General features: G+C 40.3%; 1 long non-coding RNA gene and 1 other non-coding gene across 3 annotated transcripts in view; both read right to left on the reverse strand.

The window, feature by feature from the left end:
- LOC143374592 (uncharacterized) overlaps positions 1 to 19,465 on the reverse strand; it is a 127,040-nt gene that overhangs the window by 48,681 nt on the left and 58,894 nt on the right. For both annotated transcript variants that reach the window (XR_013086695.1, XR_013086694.1), the window contains exon 2: positions 3,680 to 3,740. This is a non-coding gene — a long non-coding RNA (uncharacterized LOC143374592). The remainder of the gene's footprint in view (positions 1 to 3,679; positions 3,741 to 19,465) is intronic.
- LOC143374949 (U6 spliceosomal RNA) lies at positions 13,027 to 13,130 on the reverse strand. Its single transcript, XR_013086769.1, has one exon. It is a non-coding gene; the product is annotated as a U6 spliceosomal RNA (small nuclear RNA).

Genomic DNA, 19,465 nt, shown 5'->3' on the forward strand with positions numbered 1-19,465 from the left:
GTCGAGAATATCTTTTTTAATTCAACCTGACCAAGATTCAAGGACACTCGGTCAATAGTATCGATGCTTCCCACAATATATCAACGTGAAAGCACTGACTTACCCTCTGCACTCCCCTGATATAACCCTTTCGATGTTTATAAAATCATTTACAAGGAAAAATATTAAACTATTATCAAACAACAATCTTCAATTTATGCCACTTTTATGAACATGCCATAAATAAGTTGATTGAAAGACGAAAGATTGTTATAAACAATTGAAGAGCCCTTGTAGAAAACACTGTAATTGCCAAAATTAAAAAAAAAATTATCGGAAAATATTCTACCTGCCAATGACAATACTGTATAGAATTTGATTTTTGGCACTTACAGTATTTTGTACAAGGACTCTTCAATTGAGGCCATTATATTGTTGACTAACTCGATGAATAATATTTGAAAATTGTGTGCTTTTCTTATTTATCAAAAAAAAAAAAAAAAATCGAAAAGACTTGAAAGTCAATTTTCAACTTTGCTCGCGGCACGCTCGATCCCATTGCTAGAAGAAGGCATAATTAAGACGTAACGACAGTGGGAGTCTGGCTTGGCTGATTTTAATATCAAATTTGATAAGTCAATCACAAAAGACCGCGCCACAGGGAACGAACCTCTTCCAGCGAGACTCAAAGTAAACCGACCCCTCGTCACCGCCAACTAAAATGACCCACCCCTGCAGCAAAGGCTGACCGAAGTCGATTGTTCGGGTCTCACTTCCTCGGAGGAAAATCCAAGAATTATGTTAACTGTAAGTGGAATTACCTTCCAATGAATTTATGGACGGCGGGCTTAATTTCAAGCGTCAGCTTAACTCGGCGGCGCCAGGGAAATTAGATAGAAGAAGACAGCTCTTCCATAATTTAATGCGAGGAACTGCGTTTACCCCGATGCTTTAATTTAAACCACTCGCGCCGCGCTTAGAGAGAAAGGAAAATTGAGGCTCGCTGATAAATCGAGATTACGGGATAACCGTTGGCCGAAGTCAGGCTGTGGACATCCTTAATTAGTCGACTTGTCATATTTCTCTTCCTTTTTCTCTCTGCAACGTAAATGCCGTGGAGATATTATTGTTTTAGATTGTGCGGTTTGCAGTGCGGTGTAATTGTTTCCTTTGAAATTCTGAGAACAGTTGCGCCGGAGCGTGCATTTTATTAAGTGGGCTGCAATTGTTGGAATACTTCTGGTTTGTAGTAACAGCGACGTAATATAAATTCCGCGAAAAAACCTCAAATTTGGAACAATTAAGATTTTTCATGATTTAATACACTTAGAAGTGAAACAGAAAGTATCTCAAACATTGCAATAAGAGTGACGTATCACAGGGTTTTTTAATGGGACAACTTGGTTTAATTCGCGTTTTTCGAGAATTTTTTTTAACAAAGAAAAATAAATTTAAACTTCACAAAATTTTAGGGGTATTTTAATATATATTTATGCAATACCAAAAAAATTGTAATTGAGAAGTTTCTAGTTTGTCGCCCCTAAATCATTGATGCGCCTCGCCACTGGAATTGTGAAGTGACGGAAAAGATAGCACAGAAACTAAGGTAAATGTCCCAATACTTGGAGACAACGTTAAGGTACGGAGGAAAGAAGTTGGAGAATTTTTCAACTATATAAGTCGATTCATATAAAAACGATTTCGCAAGTAGGGGAGACCAGGGCAAAGTGACGGGAAAAAAGTTTGAAGTCGAATAAAATTTTTCCCTTTCGATAAAAATGTGTGGAAATAGATTTATAATAAATTTTCAACATTACTATTGATAAATGACGAATAGCAATACTTAAAATAAACTTAAAGTATATTAAAATTCAACTTGAAAATAAAATGTCATAACGACCACTTTAACCCATATATGACCTAACCCAGACCCAATCCAGACCTAATCCAGAGCTAACCTGAGCTGAAATAAAATACGAGTTTTAATTAAGGATATAGGTAATTATTAACCCCTTGCGCTGGGACGACGTGTGTAGCACGTCAGTTTCTGTTTTTTTTTTTTGAACCGTGGGTTGTCAAAAACTGTGGCAGATTTTTAATTTTTTTGAGGTTAGATTCTGTTACATCACGCCGCGTGGTTTCCCAGTTAGCTGACAGGTTAGGTTATTGCGCACATCACTCGCGCATCTTTTCTTTGCAGCTGGGTTTACCCCGGTCACTTTGCCTCGAATGTGTACTCAGTGGAAAATTAATTATTTAATAATGTTAGGATTAATGTTTTCCCAAACGCGTGTACGTGTATGTTTATAAGCTTGTTATAAACACGCAGAAAATATTTGGAGTTAAAATAACACATTTAAGACTCATTTATCCAAAAAGCTAAATTGACGTGAAAACCAATTGGCAGTCTCTAAAACTTCATTTTTAATTTTTTAAATGAATTTCCATTTTTCGATATATGAATGTGCATAATTAACATTGTGGTATTACACACATTTATTACGTCACAAAAATTTGTAAATATATTCTATCGTTAAAGAACAAATTAAGGATCTACAACTCAAATGTTCCCGTGCAGAATGTTCGTATCGCGTACGAAGCTGATCTTACCTTTCAATTTAAAAGAACGTACGAAACGAGGTATTGTAATGACGCGGTGAACGATGCGCTTTACACAACCGCGTGCTCCATTGGCAGCAGGAGAAATATCTCGATACGTCGCGATAAACACTCGAAGCGACACAGTGCTCTGCGTGTCGTAACGGCGCTGTAGTTCGCGGGGAATTACCCCGGCTGGTCTTTTCCGGTGACGCAATCCTATTAAGTTTCGAGACTAGATAAACCGCACTTTCCGCGGCCATTAAATGATGCGAGAATTTATTTTTAACCGCTCACGGGGACACGCTAGCAGCAGAAAATGAAACGAATCGGTCTCCCTCTTGTATTCCTTCGGCCGTGCTCATTATGAAATTAATTTAAAATACAATTCAATTTTAATCCGCTCAGGTGCTCCTTCAATATTCGTCTCCTTTTTTTCGGCCAACAGGGAGAGAGAGAGAGAGAGAGGGGGGAGGAGTATAATCAGATTAAAGTGATCTTTTCGAGGGTGGGGAGATTCGGTATAATTCACGTATTAATAAATTTGCATTAATTACCGGGGGGGAAGGGGACGGAAATTTGTCAGTGAGATACGATCGCGATGAATGGAAAAAAAAATTCCGCGCGCGGGGGATCACGATTTTTCTGGGAACATAAATTAACCGGCGCGAGTGTGACCGACATTTATGTGATCGTAAGTTAAAGTGAAAAGTGTTATTTATGGCGGTCGTGCGCTTCCATTTTAAATTATTCACTTTTAAATAATACAATTATTTCGTCGAATACCAACGGGGATGATAAATCAGCGGAGTTCTCCGGATTTTCTTTTTTTTCTCTGGATGATCGCTTGCAGCGTCGAAAGCACGATTTACGCGAGAAGGGTGATTAATTGACAGTGATGTGTTGCGTGTATTTTACAACAAAAGGAGCGAAGCCAGTGGGGTATTAATTTATGCCAATTTTCAGTGTAACGTATTTATTATCCCTAGGTTCCTCTCTATCCGCGAGATAAAATGCTCCCGACAATTACTCGACTGTTTGGAGTCTGTTAAGTATCGCCCAGCTATGCAAGCTTTTTTCTTTATAAACCTTAGACACTCACCATAATCACGGGCTGGTTTAATCTTCCACTCTAACTCCGAGGCGCTTTCGTGGTTACACATCTGAAACAGATGGAACAAGATCGTAAGGACTATGTGGAAAATATGGGGAAATTCTTTCACCATTTTGCAACCCGAGGTGTCCTCTTCCAGACACAAACTATTAATCGCTGACATTTAAATAACGCGCCACGGAAGTCTGACTCGCAAACTTTCACCACTTACATACACATCTTGAGATGGCAAGCCTCAGATCGAAAAATAGCAACGGACCTTCTGACTTCTCTTTTTTTCACGAGGAACTTGCATATTTCTATTTGTTTTTTATATTTATATATTCGTTGAGAAAAATAATTGCGCGCAATTAGCGGTGTTACTGAAAATAGCTGCGCGCCAGAGGCGAAGGGGTGCCGGGCCCACGTTTCCGCCCTTCTTCCTCAGCGCTGACGCGCGGAGTACGCCACTAAATTTTCCAACACCGCCGCTGAATCACTCTGTACGAGCAAACAAGCGGAGGCAGAAACACACGATTGTCCGCGGGCATCGAGGATAATCTGGGCACGATCGACTGTGATATTAAAATGAACAGGCTGCAGACGATATTGTCCGACTGTTTATTCAATTCCAGGAGCCACTGACGATAGACGGGCGACATCAACGAGGCTTTATATTTAAATCATCTCCCGTGGCCATGGAAATTTACGACTACCTCATAAATAACACAGGCACCGGGACGGGGGTGTGTAAATCGCGACGAAGTGCCATTAAAAATGCTCGGTAGCTTCGTTTTCATCGAATCCTCCCCTGCTATCGAAATTTTATTAAATATCTTCCTCCGCGCCGAAGGAGCCACCGAGCAGCACGAAATCCACCATTCAGACGGCAAATTGATTCGCGGACGTCAGAGGCATTTCGACGTATTCAGCGTGCGCCCGATGGAAAATGTGATTCGCCGTCGGAATTTATTCTATTTCATTCTGTTACGCTCGACGAGAACTAGGCATAGCTGGCTGGAGGAGTATTCCTATCGATGACAGGGCCCCGTCGCACACGGTTGATAATATTTTTCATAATGAACGGGGGGGCATTTCTCATCGCCGGTGGAGGTGTGCCCGTGATGAGACAAATCACGGGATAAAGGTTTATGCAAGCGAACGCGACAGCGCGAGGGACGAGCGATTCCTATCTGAGGAAATTCCATCGAATGGAACTGATAGATGTGATTAATAGCGCGAACGTATCTTTGATCTGCAAACAATTCGCGACGTTGCCCGCTGCGTCTTCTTCGAAACACTGCCGTAACTCAAAATGGCAATTGACGGCCGTCAAGCCGATGCTAAATGAAAGATTCCAGATTGGGCTGGGAGCCTGTCGCGAGAAATTGTTGCTCCACGATTTTCTGGCTGAGATCGGCTATCTTTGGAATAGGGGATAATTGTATTCACTGGCGATTCAAGGGGTCGCGGTGATCAAATCTTGATTCGGAAAGTGGGTGAGATGTATGGATCGAGTCACGGAGTTTGTTAATAGATCTCTGTGGGAGAGATAGGAATTCAATGGTTCAATGGAATTTAAATTCCTATGAAAGCGCAATTGTAGATACTTCTTGAAAAATAGATTCTGTATTTTTTTAGGCGCATGTGTGGTCTTCTGAGTAGTCTGTTTAGGAATGTGCTAGGAAAAGATGTTTGAAAATGAATAATTTAGGGATGTTTGAAATCTCTTAAATAACAGGGCGCTGTTCAAAGGAATTTTTTTAACTTAAATATTTCCTGCATTGCTTCGCTACATTTTTGTTAGGACAGTGGCTGTTTGTACTCAATTTAAATATGCGATTTAAGTTTCTCTTCTACTCTTTCCAAGATTACCTTAATCAATAATTTCTTGCAAGAGAAGCAAATTTCTTTTCATGTTTTAAACGGAATAAAAAATATATTATTCAGCAAATTATCTCATTTCAATTCACGATGTGTTTTGCTTGTTTTTATTAAACAAAAAAGGAATGAGCAATAGGGCTGGGACTATTCGAATAATTTAATATTCGAATATTTTTACAAGTACTCGAATGCTACGAGTAAACTTCGAATATTTGAGTATTCGAATGTTATTATTCGAATACTACTCGAATACTGATGTATCCGAATAGTATGGTGTGAAGTGGGTCAAAATTAGCTTACAAGATTTCACCCTGACAAATGAACCTAAAGAACTTGATTTATATTTCACACCATACTATTCGAAAACATCAGTATTCGAATACTTAAATATTCGAATCGTATTCGAATGCTTAAATATTCGAATCGTATTCGAATACTTAAATATTCGAATCGTATTCGAATGCTTAAATATTCGAATCGTATTCGAATGCTTAAATATTCGAATCGTATTCGAATACTTAAATATTCGAATCGTATTCGAATACTTGGATATTCGAATTATATTCGCCAAATAATTGAGCAACTGAAGTATTCGAATATTCGAATACCGAAAAATTCGACAAATAGTCCCAGCCCTAATGAGCAAGCACTAATAAGGGAAGATCCTGAGGCTATTCGAGTACCCGTAAAAATCGAATGGCTCGAAAGAACCGAGCGGCTCGATAAAACCGAGTAGCTCGAATTTTTTCGAGCGGCCCGAAAGAATCGAGAAATTTGAATTTTTTCGAGCGACTCAAATATACTTGGAGCAGATCGAAATTTTCGTGTAGACCGACTGTGTCGAGTAGCTTGAAGCTTGAGTGTTTCGAATATTTTAGGTTACGTTTATCTACGGGAATGTAATTAATGGTTCTCAATAAGTAATGTGAATAATTCAAATGTAAGCAGTAAATAGAAGTATTCTGTAACTTTTGAAAATAAGTACTAAATTCAAATTTTTTTTCTCTTCATTTTTTTTGTGTATTTATGAACGTATTCATACACTTCTCTTTATGTTATCTTTCTTTTCTTCTTACTTTTTTCTTCGTAACCTAAAGTATTCGAAATATTCGTATTGTCCGAAACGTTCAAGCTTCAAGCTTCAAGCTACTCGACACAGTCGGTCTGCTCGAAAATTTCGCTCTGCTCCAAGTATATTCGAGTTGCTCGAAAAAACTCGAGTTTCTCGGCTCTTTCGAAAAAATTCGAGCTACTCGGGTTTATCCAGCCGATCGGTTCTTTCGAGCTACTCGGTTTTTACGGGTACTCGGCTTGGCTCGGTCCGAACTTCAAGCTACTCGAATATTCGAGTACTCGAACAGCCTTAGAAGATCCCGAAACCAGACATTCAAAAAATTCTGAAACTTTGTGTACCTATAGGGGATTTCCTCTTGATTACAACGCAATTTCTGTTTGCTGCCCAAATTTACTCTAAGAGGGTGAAACTGACCCCTGAGAATCTTGTTATTGTCCCATTTTGTGTTATAACTCGTGAACTGTAAAATATTTTTTAAACTAAATGATAGATCTAATTAAAAGAAGTAACTTTTGTCTGGAAACTTTTTTCTATCTCTTACAGTTCGCGAGTTATAACACAACATCGGAAAATAGCCGAATTTTCAGGGGTTAATTTCACCCCCTTCGAGTGAATTTAGGCAGTTAACAAAAATTGCGTTGTAATCAGGAGCAAATCCCCTACATATTTACAAAGTTTCCACATTTTTTAAATTTCCAGGTTCGGGATCATCCCTTCTAAACTACTAATACGTATGAATATTAATTCCGATATAAATCTGAAATTCTAAAGCAGGTATATTATGAGCAAGTGATAGTAAAAAAATACATGGAGACTATTTCCACAGTGCACACAAAATTGTCCAAAAGTATTGGGCTCTTGAAGGGAATCGGGCAAAGGAAGGGCAACATTTCACGTGCATCAATCTAATATTTTCTCTTCCCATCGCGATTTCGGAGGCAAACAGAAATGTCTGCGACACGCTGGCAAATCCAGATATCACTTTAGTACATGTTTCATGTTCCTGCTCCCCCCCGAGTTGAACGTGAAAGTTCCTCGTACAAACTCGATGCAGTTTGAGACAGCCAGTAGACAACGCGGAGGGATCCAGAGCCGTGGAAAAGAAATCGCGAGAGGAATCCACGTTTTCAATTTCCCGAGTATATACGAGGGAAGAGCAAGGTGTGCTTCATGCACATTCCCCACGATCCTTCCGAAATACTGAGCACGCGATCTCGTTCTCTTAATTCGGCTCCCTTTACCGTTTCCGACGCGAACGCATCCCGGAAAGTGGAATGGCTACGTGGTATGTACTGTGTTTCAGGAGACGATGCAAAATTATAACTTCGAGTGCCTGCAGACTCCTGGTAGAATTTCATGTCAGTCTAATGTTGCCAGATATTCATGTACAAGACGCACAGGTTTCTAGCGGCGATAACCTCTGGATTTATTTCTATTTCTTAAGGTGGGATTGCGCGTTGCTGGCCCGGAAAATAGGCAATTCTTTCTGAATTTTTTGTGCAAAAACGGTTCGACAAAATAATTTCAGGTTTGGCAGGCTGTTTTATTGTACCTTGAGCTATTGTTCTGAATTTTTGTATGACCGTGAACAAAAACATGGCAGATACAGGGTGCTGACTGAGAGCGATGAACACGCCGAAGTAATCGCTTCTTTTAATTCAAGGAATGTTGAACAGAATTCAGTGGAGTGTTGAAGGATTTAGGAGACGGCGTACATTCAATATTTCACTTGCTATTTCTGCACAGAACGTAAGATTAATCAGTGCAATATTATTTGCGTGGTTTGGAGCCATTTTAATGAACTTTATGCACTAAGAGTAATTTATTAACCCTCGCTCAACAATAACGTATCGACACAGTCGTAGCGGGGATAGAATACGTTACGGAACAGTGCTGACTGCAATAGCTAAGAAGTAAGAAGTGTTTCTGTTGAGTCTGTGGAAAATTATACAATTTTATATTTTTCGCAAAAAATACAATCGTGGAGAGATTTGCATTCAGTGAATCTATTGAAAATATAGATGATAACAATCAAGTACTTTTACGGTGGGTTCAAATGACCCGGTAACCGTTCGCCGCGTCACTGCGAGCGTCCGTAGTCCGAGGGTTAAGGTTCGTCAGAATCCTAATATAGTTGTAATACCTACGTTTTGGTTTTGAATAATTTATTAAGAATACATTAGACAAAGTCTGGGAAGTGTAGAAAAGAGAAAAGAAAGGAGTAAATGTAACCCATATAATCAAATAGTAATGACACAATTCCTTAAAAGTTACCTGTGAAACTCGTACAAAAAGAGTGACTAGTAAATGAATTTACAAAATCAAAATAATACAACACATCTTCATATTATAATGACAGGCTCGCATCGTCATTGAAGCTGTTTTCTTACTCCAGACTACACTACCGAGGACACCCATGCATCCAACAACTCATTACCCGATACAATGTTTATTAAACAAAGTCTATAAAAAAACACTGCTAACACTTCTCATACCACTTGTACTCAACGATTTAAAAAATTATTTTCTTCGTCCTCTGAAAATCTAAAACAAATTCCACCCTTCCCGTTTCTTCCTCAGAAAACGTAACCGAACCTTCGACTTTCAAAGTCTCGATCAAAGCGTTCGAAGGCATTGATATAAAACAAGAGATCTCCCAACTAAATGACCGAAAGTTTCGCCTGGCAATTTTCATGTTGCCCTCGCAGTTTTTCCTGAAACAGCATTAAATCTCGATGAAGGGATTCACCAGGCAAGCCCGAATCTCCTTTTTCCATACACGCGGGCACAATCCCGCATGCGGATGATCCGGGAGAGGAAAGGACCGTGCTGTACCTTATTGGTATTTTATGTTAAACAAAACCATATATAATGGCACGCAATGCTCAGAGATGAAATCGTTGGACGCACGTGTCCTTTCTGGAGTTTCATACGTTCCGTTGCTATTATTTACGAGGCTGCAGAGTGCAGGGTGACACGGGACAAGAAAGGGACAACAGTCAGGGAGCGTCGGTGGTCGGGGCAGCAGCTTATGATAAAATCGAATTTCCTTCGGTCTGGATGGAAAGCAAACTAAAGGGGAACAGAGAGAATATCTTCTTCAGGGACGAATAATTTCTGTATCGGCTAAAGTCTGCTGGCACAGTAGTTTTCCGATGGTTCTGAATAATTCACTGAGAGTCGCTTCATACCGTCGACATGTCGTGCAATTTGTAATATTACAAAGTAAAATGTCCCCTCTGCCGTTACCGCTGCGACTCCCGTGCAATTAGAAAGTAATATTTCGCGATCCATTTTCCATTCAGATTGTAGGTGCATGCTCCCTGCGAAATACGAGCACCACGAAATAGGTAATATTAAGGATAACGAGCCGGCCTGTTCTGTATTTTACTTTTAAATATCAATGCTCCATGGGAAGGCTCGAATGAGTATTACGGAAATGTAAAAAGTGATAGGGATCTATTGTAAGTGGTAAGGGGAGCTGTACATATAGCACTTTCAAAGAATGAGGATCCATATAAAGCAGAAGATATTATCTCATTTCTTTTACTTCGAATTTCGATACCATAAGGTAGCCACAGCGAAATTATTTATTCTCTCTTAAATCATCTTCAGATTAATCTTTAGAGTTTTTTTTTTAAGTTTGCTAATTCAATGGAAAAGTGATGCTAAAACTTTTTTCATTTAAATTCGTGTGTTCACGGTTCAGGTGAACTTCCAAGCAAAATGGCATAATGCAATAACCACCAGCGGCCGTAGCCCTGCTGGAAAAAAAACACCGGTTCTTGTTAGATCACCGAAGTTAAGCATCACGGGGCGGTGTACTGGGGAAAGATGGGAGACCACCTTTCTCCCAGTGCGCTGTTGCTGGAAGGGAACAAAAAATGGGACTATAGTTCGTTGGGCAATATAAGCAAAAAATAAGCTTGAAACGCCTGCTTAAAACACAGGAAAACAATAAAAACAAACAACAAATAATGCAATAACGAGAATGGCCGTTCGCACGTGGCCAATTTAAGGACACCTTAAGATACCCGTACACGCATGCGCGTTATGACAGTCTCGTTCAATCAGCTCTGGGGTAGGCGATTTACATAATATATAACGAGATCGCCGCATTAGAAACGGTCTATCGAACCAAGCATCCGGTTGTCCGCGCTCACTGTGTATGCAAATCACAGAGCCACGTTCAACGAAACCTAAAAACAACCATTTACCAAAGCGTTTCCATTGCAACTGTTGCATCAAGAAAACAGACACAACTTCAAGTGATTAAACTGGGAAACACCCTGTTTCTATACTTTATGCATGGTGGTTCTCAATGGAGCGTTAACACTTTCCACCGGTGCAGCACAAAGCAGGAACGCAATGTGAAATTAGGTTTTACTTTTAAAGTTATGGCGACTTAATCGTATACTTTCTGTTAAAATTGTCAATTCTGGTTTAGGCATATTTTGGACTTGACTATCCTTAGATATCGATTTATTCATTTTGTATCGATTGAGTTGATACTTTGGCTATTTACTTTGAGGAGTATGGCCTATGTGTTCGGTTTATAATCATTTCTCTTTCATGCGTGCAAGTGTTTAAAAATCACGAGAAATTAGGTGAAAAAGCCAACGAGTTTATTAGTCAGGATTACTTAATTATGATAATGCCTTCGTCACGTTTAAATCACGCTCTTTCAGACCCGCGAATGTACCTTATCTGACATCGTTGGCGGAATTGTAGAAGCGGGCAAGATTAAAACATCGTCCACGGCGGAACGCGAATGTGCATTTTTCTCTTATTAACCATAAAAGATGGGCGACGCAAACGTGTACGTTCCAGTCGTAATTCATTTTATATTCCCTCTGTTTCCTGTTAAACCACCACGTATGGCCGAGCCCCATGGCGGTATTACAGCGCAACCGCCTCGTGCTCGTGATTCGCAAAAGCGTAACCGAATTTCCTACGGTCCTTAATTTCTGCCCTTTTTCTGGACAATCTCTCTCGACAACGCAACGCTTCGCGAATTCACCTCGAATCTCGCCATTTCCTAGCCGGGGGATCTGCTTTCCCCCGTTGCGGAATCACGGTGCTCGGGAGTCTTTCAAAACTCCTGTACCTAACGCGCAACTTGAAGCTAATAACACTAAGTAGTTTATAAAATAAAAAAAATTGTTGGGAGTTTTAGATTTTGGGTTGAGACAATGATGGGAGATTATATTTGGTTCTTCATAAGAGAAACGAATTCCAAAACGCACGAAAGATAAAAAAAGAGTCAGAACTATTTCTAAAACACACACGTATTAACAAAATACTTGAAGAAATGCACAAAGTGAATTAAAATTGAAAAAAGAACACAATAATATGGGGAAAAGACAAAAACCGAGAAAAAATGAAATTTTACTGTTTTCACACAATTGTCTCTAGCTTCGGTATTTTTCTATAGATTTTCTTCAGTAGCACCTTGTTTTCTTCGTAAAAGTGCAGACTCAACGTAAGAAATGAGAAACTCGGCCCATTTTTGCGATTTCGATTTCAGATGATTAAATGAATTGTCGATTTCAATTTCGGTTGAAAAAAAAATGACTTTTTTCACATACCTCCATCGATTACACCCGAACTACTAAACCGGTTTGAAAATTTTGTCAGGAACATTTGTTGGTGATTCAATTACCTTTAATTTGATATAATGTTCGATCATATCAGTCATTCGCAACACGCGATATTCGCAATTAAGTGGGCCCACCTTTTTGACAGACAGGTAAAAAGTTCACCTGTCGATATCTCGAAATCGTATCCATAGAAATTTTTTTTAGACCATATTTTCGGCATCAGCGGACCATTATCCATTAGAAAAAAATAGCGGCATTTGCTGCGAAAAATGGCTGTAAACTAGTGTAATCATACAAATCGTTGGGATACGTAAAAAAACGATTCATTGTCGAATCTATGATCATTAAGAGCAGTGGAGGTTTTAAAAGTGCGTATTGACTTTGCGAGGCTTCCTCGCCAGGCACGCCTCGTCTGGAGCCTGCCTCGTGAACCTTCTGCGCGAGGCTGCTTCGCAAAGTGATCATGGTCGAGGTAATCTCCAGACTGTCCACTCCCCGAGGCGTGCCTCGCGAGGAAGCCTTGCAAAGTCGATACGCACCTTTACGGGCGACCGATGAGCAGTTAGCGCCTGGGCCCCTGCCCAGAAGGCCCACCAGAGTTCCATCTTTCAATAAAATATGATTTTGTCCAAAAACTATATTCATGTTGTTATTTTGCCACCTGGGCTTTTTTCCTAAATGCGCCACTGGTTAAGTGTCTACAGGATTCACTTCTGTAGCTCAAGCTTTCGCTCATATCCGTATGCTAACTGCCTATGTTTCTTGTGTCGTTTCATTGTTTTTTCTTTTTATTTAAAAAAAATGTGGGACGTTTCACGATTATGCATGCCATCATTGCGCAAGGGCCATGCCATTCTTCTTTGCATCGTCCCCATTTTCGTGAGAAAAGACCCAAAGGCTTCTTCTACTCACCAGTTGCTTCTGTACCCATAATTCGGAAACCCCTCTACAAACCTATATACCCTAGCCGAGAAGAAAGCTTAATTTCACAAAGCGTTCGACTTCAAAATGGAAAAAGTCTCAGAAATGAGTAGAGCACGCAGGAATGAATTTTTGAAGGAGATTCACCAGACGGGTATTTCAATGAGCTACCAAAAGGCTGAACATCCATCACCACGTCACCAGACCTGGGAGTTAACCATTGCGTATCCATAGTAAAAAGACTGATCACCATTGTAAGGCTAATGTAGCGCGTAGCAACTGACATTCCCAAATAAATAGTTTACAAAGCAGGTTAACCGGCTCGGAACAAGTAAGCTCACGCAATGTATGTATATTGTTATGTCCGTGACGAATAGCCATCCGCAGTCCAAGGGAAAGTTAAAGAAAAGTTCCAAACGCAGTTCCTGGGTTGTGGGGATGCATTCTCGAGCAGTGCATGCGAAGGCCACCCAGGCTCAGCGCGCTCATCTGGAAATGGACTAGGCCGGAATACTTGAGGATGATTACGGCCCTCAAAATCCTGGACACCCAGGGATCTTGCAGGTTGTGTTGCGTCTGGTTCGTACCTTTAGCGTTTTCTCACGCAGTTGAGATTACGTGATGCCTGGACTTCGTTAGTCACGTTGCATTGTGGGGAGATAGCTTGGGTACACTTGGGACTGTTTTACCTTTTGGTTATTCGAGGGAGTGACAACCATCCAGGTCACGTTAAAACATGGTTCCTGGTGGCGAGCAAGCGTGTAATCGTAGTATTCTCTCCCGAACCATCAAAGTCCCTATCCCAGGGTAAAGATCTTAGGTGGTTTGACCCAAAAAGGGGAACAATATTAATAAATATATGTACAAAAATATTCGGACACCGATATAGTATGACTTTTAGGTTCTGTATTTTAAATAAAGGTTCAATGAATAATACATTGTATTATGTTATGCTGGAGTATAGTTTCCAGATAACAAAAGCGCAATTTTATTTGTTTATCTCACAAGGTTGTTGAAATAATAGAAGAAAAACGGAAGAATAGCTAATTCTTATGTCACAAAAATATTCGGACGACAATAGCGATTGCTCCGAAGATTCTAACTGACTTGGACGTGCATTTTTCAAAATTGAAAGGACTGAATCTAGTTTGGGTCACAGTTACAATCCCTTTTCTAGACAATTCCATCGATAGTGTACGCAATTGAATCGTACTACATGCGACAGAATCGTCGATGGTCTGTGCGTCGTAGGATCGATTCTACCCGCGCGTCGTGGGTTCGTAGATTTTCCAGGATTTCGTAACCCAGCTACGCAACTGCCGCATGACGCACTCCTCGAGCGTAGGATGTCCTCTGGCGCGCGAGCGGTGCGTGTTTAACCGCAAGCACGGACGTACGCGCGTGTGTATTCACGTATTTCCGCCCGCATCCGCGCGAGCGCTAACTGAAACGAGGTGTGCCCCGAATAACGGCACCGCTATACGCCTGAAACACGCGCGGATATAAATAAGGTTTATGACGTCATCTCCAACAGCAGGGAGGGAGAGAGAGAGAGAGAGAGAGGTGGGGAGAGAGGGACTCGAAATCCGTTCCCCGTTGTTGTTTCAGTTCCTTTCTTGTTTCTCCCTCGCTTCCTATTCTTTGTTCCATCACGTTCCGTGCCGCCACAGGCTTCCGGTTTCGTCGGAATATTCCGAAAGGCAGGCGTTTTAATTTCGTCACGACGCGCTTCGACCGCCCCCGCCACGCGGCGTCTTCCTTAACATTCCCGTCTCGGGAAAAATTGATTTCGGGTTGATCCTTCTCGTCGTCATGGAAATCGTAGGGAACTTGAGGAATTTAGAGTTGCGGCTGTGGCCCCCTCTAGCTTTATACTTCTGTAGGTCTCTTTAGCCCTCTGCAGGTTTGTGGTTCTGTAGGTCTCTGTTGCTCTGTACTTCTATATACCTCTGTAGATCTCTGAAGCTCTCTGAAGTTTTACATTCCCTTAGCTCTCTGTAGTTTTATAACTCTGTAGCCCTCGGTAGCCCTGTACTTTTGCAGATCTCTATAGCTCTCGGTAGCTCTATACTTCTGCAGATCTCTAAAGATCTGTACTTTCGTAGATCTCTGTAGTCGCATCTAGCTCTGTATAGGTCTCTACTTCTGTAGCATTGTGCAGCGTTTCATCTTTGTACCTCTCCGTACCTCCATATCTCTCTGCAGCTCTGTAGTTCTGTAGGTAATCGTAGCTCCACAGCTCTCGGCACCTTTGTAGCTCAACAGAACTTTGTGTCGACTCTTGGGCATTTGGAATGCATTGTATGCAAATACATCAGCGAACGTCTGTCCGCAGGTGATAGATCGGAGAAGATTGATCAAATTATGTCAACACGATAAAGCCCCTCGATTTGTATACACATCCAGCAGGAATAACTCTTACAGAGACTCGTAAAACTGTAAGTTTTAATGCACAGGCTATCCATTAGAAAACACTGGTCAACACGTTAATCATTCCAAGAGTACAAGTTGCCGATTCAGAGAAAGACCGGAGCAAAGTTAGAGTTCGCTATCCTGCGAATAATTATGACTGGCACTGTACGAGCACGAGAAAATCGAACACCCACGCGAGCTCGAGAACACTTTTCCTTGTTTTTCTCCGCTCGAACGCCAGGAAGATTGATCTCCCCAGTGGAAACTGTGTGATTTGGATCGCACAGGAGGAAAAAATATGGCGCCAGTCCGTGCATCCTTCGTTTCTTCCTTCCCCCTGACCGTGCTTCTCGAATGCTCGTGACCAATTGAATTTTAATGACGAATCGTTAACAGCGCTGCATAAATACGGGCACGCCATCGTTCCCGGTGACGTCTGCAGCAACGAAAAAGATCGCTGAGAGGCTGCGTGCTATTTATTTCCATCACCAGTCGTCGCGAAACGATGAATGCTCGTGAAATAACAGACACGGTGAAACTGTTCGCTCACTGACGAATTATGCATCGCCGTGAAAATTCACAAAAGTCTTCCCACGGGTAGGTTATACATATCGCTGCTTCGGAATTCCATTAGAGGCTCGCAATTAGGGCTGGGACTATTCGAATATTTTACAAGTATTCGAATGCTACGAATAAACTTCGAATATTTGAGTATTCGAATGTTATTATTCGAATAGTATGGTGTGAAGTGGATTAAAATTAGCTCACAAGATTTCACCCTGACAAATGAAGCTAAAGAACTTGATTTATATTTCACAACATACTATTCGAATATGTAAATATTCGAAGAGTATTCCAATACGTAAATATTCGAAAAGTATTCGAATACGTAAATATTCGAATAGTATTCGAATACGTAAATATTCGAAAAGTATTCGAATTATATTTGCCAAATAATTGAGCAAATGAAGTATTCAAATATTCGAATACCGAAAAATTCGACAAATAGTCCCAACCCTACACGCAATATTAGTATACATACTGCACTGTCAATTTTTTTTCAAATCCGCTTATTTCATTTCATGGAGTCGAAACATGTGTCACAAAGAATGTGGGGAAACCTCCATTAATCACAAATTGGTCACATGGGTTTCAATGCACCCCCTCTTTTTGTAGAAATGTAAATTTTGATATGTGGGAATTTGTATTTGAAAAAATTGTTTTTTGTAAATTCACCAAGTTTTCAAATTTTATTATTAAGGTCTAAAAATTTACAGAAATATTGGCAAAGGCATATCCCGTGGTACGTTACACCCCTAATGACCACGAAGGAATATTCCAAGTGGGAAATATTTATGTTTCAATCTACTTTCCTTTTTAATTCTGCCTTCCGTGTAATTACGTAGTCTAATTAAGGGAAGCAGAACGTGAGCCCCTACTCGTGTTGCATTATTATTATTATTATTATTATTTGTAATATATATAGACTCTTATGCACCATACGTAGATCTAATTTCCGAGTTTGTATTTAGTTCATTTGATATATCTTCTATTCTTCATTACAACTCTCGTTTTTATTCTGGTGCGTTACTTCCAGGAATGAGCACCTAAAAATAACCATCAAATCATACCATTAAATTTACACGTAAATTGCTCGTATTATATACTTTGTTTCACGTCGCGCAAGATCTTAACATTCAAACGCAGATTCGTATTAATTTGATGCTGGAAATCGAAATTTTATTTTTCTCCCGCACGTTTCGAAAGTGATCGAACCATTTTCTCCAGGAAAGGTTGTTAAAGCAGCTCGATCGAATACGCGAGGTACATTCGCCAGCTAGCGCGGCTTAGGAACTTGTATCTTAATTACAGCATTAATTAAGAGTTTATCTGGCTGGCAACTATAGTCGCCGATTGTCCACGTTCCATCGAAATTTGTGTCGCCCCCGTATCTGTTCTCTTTCCTCCTGATAATCAGGCACACTTTTACGAAATGAAACTGGTTCGCCCCCGCGAATGAACCGCGCGCGCGTTCAGTTCTCTAGGAAATTAGATTCCGCGTAATTGCATCGAATAAGTAGGAAGGGAAAGCAGCGGTGATAAAAAATAACAATCACGGTTTTATGTTTGTACGTTCGCGGTAACACTCGCCGCACAATCAACCGCGGAATGCTAAATATTCGCCATTTCGGCATGCGCACTTTTGCGCATTAAGAAATTAGGGTATTTGCGATTTCTTGGGTATAATGATTTGTTACGCTGCCTCGAAATAATTAAGGCTCCAGTCACTCGAGTGATTGTTGCGGGATAAGGTATCTTATAGTTCGGGACAACTTTGATGGTGAAACTACGATCGTACGCTATCGTTCATCAATCAGGCGAAAAATCAATTAAGTACTGCAAAGTAACTTGTTTTATTGCTTCAGCCGAGCAGCAACGCTCTAATTGAGCGCACACGCAATTTGTTGCAAGCTCGTCGATAACAATTATTTCCTCCTCTCGTAATCGATGGTGTTCGTTTTTGAAACTGCTTGTTGAACAGCAGCAATTAAAAATAATGAAACTGAATCTTTCAGAGCTTTGATGATTGGACGCTGCTAGAATAAGGGTACGTTTATGTTGGAGCTGCGATAAACGATCAGAGCGGCGATAAGAGCGAAGCGTCGAAATACATTATATATGTAGTTTTGACAGTACTCTACAGCCGGCCGTGTATGGACACTGTCGCATTGTCGTACGAGCGCCTGAAATCGATCGGTTGGACGACAACGATTTTGTCGCTGTGCGACATCTTTAGGACATAGCGTAAGGTTCCTCATTATATGTCGATGAGATCGGCGATAATAGCGAAGAAAAAGAAATATTTCTTTCTCGACGCTTTTATCGTTGCTCTACTCGCTGCTCCAATGTAAATCCATTAAAAAACTATATAATGTATTACGACGCTTCGCTCTTATCGCCGCTCTGATCGTTTATCGCAGCTACAGCATAAACGTACCCTAAGTTAATCGTGAAACTTCAGATGACTCAGTTTTCTGTCACCGTCCCACGTAAGAAGTACTTGCATTAGAATTCGGTTTTCTTGGAGCCTTGCGCGATGGTAGTATGATTTCTTGAGTGCTGGAGTGATTGCAAACGAAGGTCGAGTGAATTTAACCGCCATTGAGGTGTCATTATCGATTCATAATTGAGGGGCATGAATAAAACCGTGATTGCCTGTATGGCGAGCATATCTAAACTCGTTAAATATAATGCAGGCGCGTAATGTTAATCAAGGACACGTAACACGTAACTCTGTGACAGCAATATAAAGCACGTGCTGAAGGTTCAATTATTAATGAGCAGACGCGGTCTTCGTAAAAGGAAGAACGATCTGATTTCCTCTCTGTTGGATCTTGTCGATACATAACGTGTTAAAATAATAACAATGTAAACCACTTCCTCTACGGCCGGACAGAAATTAGTAAAATATTTTCAAAATCAACTACTACCTACTGTACCACTAGGGTTGTTACGAATATTCGAATAAATAGGAGTATTCGAGTTTGAGATTCGAATAAATAGGAGTATTCGAGTTTGAGATTCGAATAAATAAGAGTACTCGAATATTCGGAGTGATCGAATTTCGGATCGTACCTACCGAATAGGAATCTGAACATGAAATATCTTTTCACATTTTACCATGAAATTCTTTTCATATTTGCCTCTACAATTATTTGTTTTTCAAACGATAAATTTGAATCTGTATTACTCTGTGGTAAATTTATAAATGTTGAAACGAAAACAACCATCAGTTATTAGTATTATTATATTATTTTCCAATCGTTGTTGCGACAAATTATGCAAATAAATGATGAATTATTCGAACAAATAGATGAAATAATTTGTTGCAAAGAGTACAGA

The sequence above is a fragment of the Andrena cerasifolii genome, chromosome 11 (genome assembly GCF_050908995.1).
Source record: "Andrena cerasifolii isolate SP2316 chromosome 11, iyAndCera1_principal, whole genome shotgun sequence".
In the NCBI taxonomy this organism is placed as follows: domain Eukaryota; kingdom Metazoa; phylum Arthropoda; class Insecta; order Hymenoptera; family Andrenidae; genus Andrena; species Andrena cerasifolii.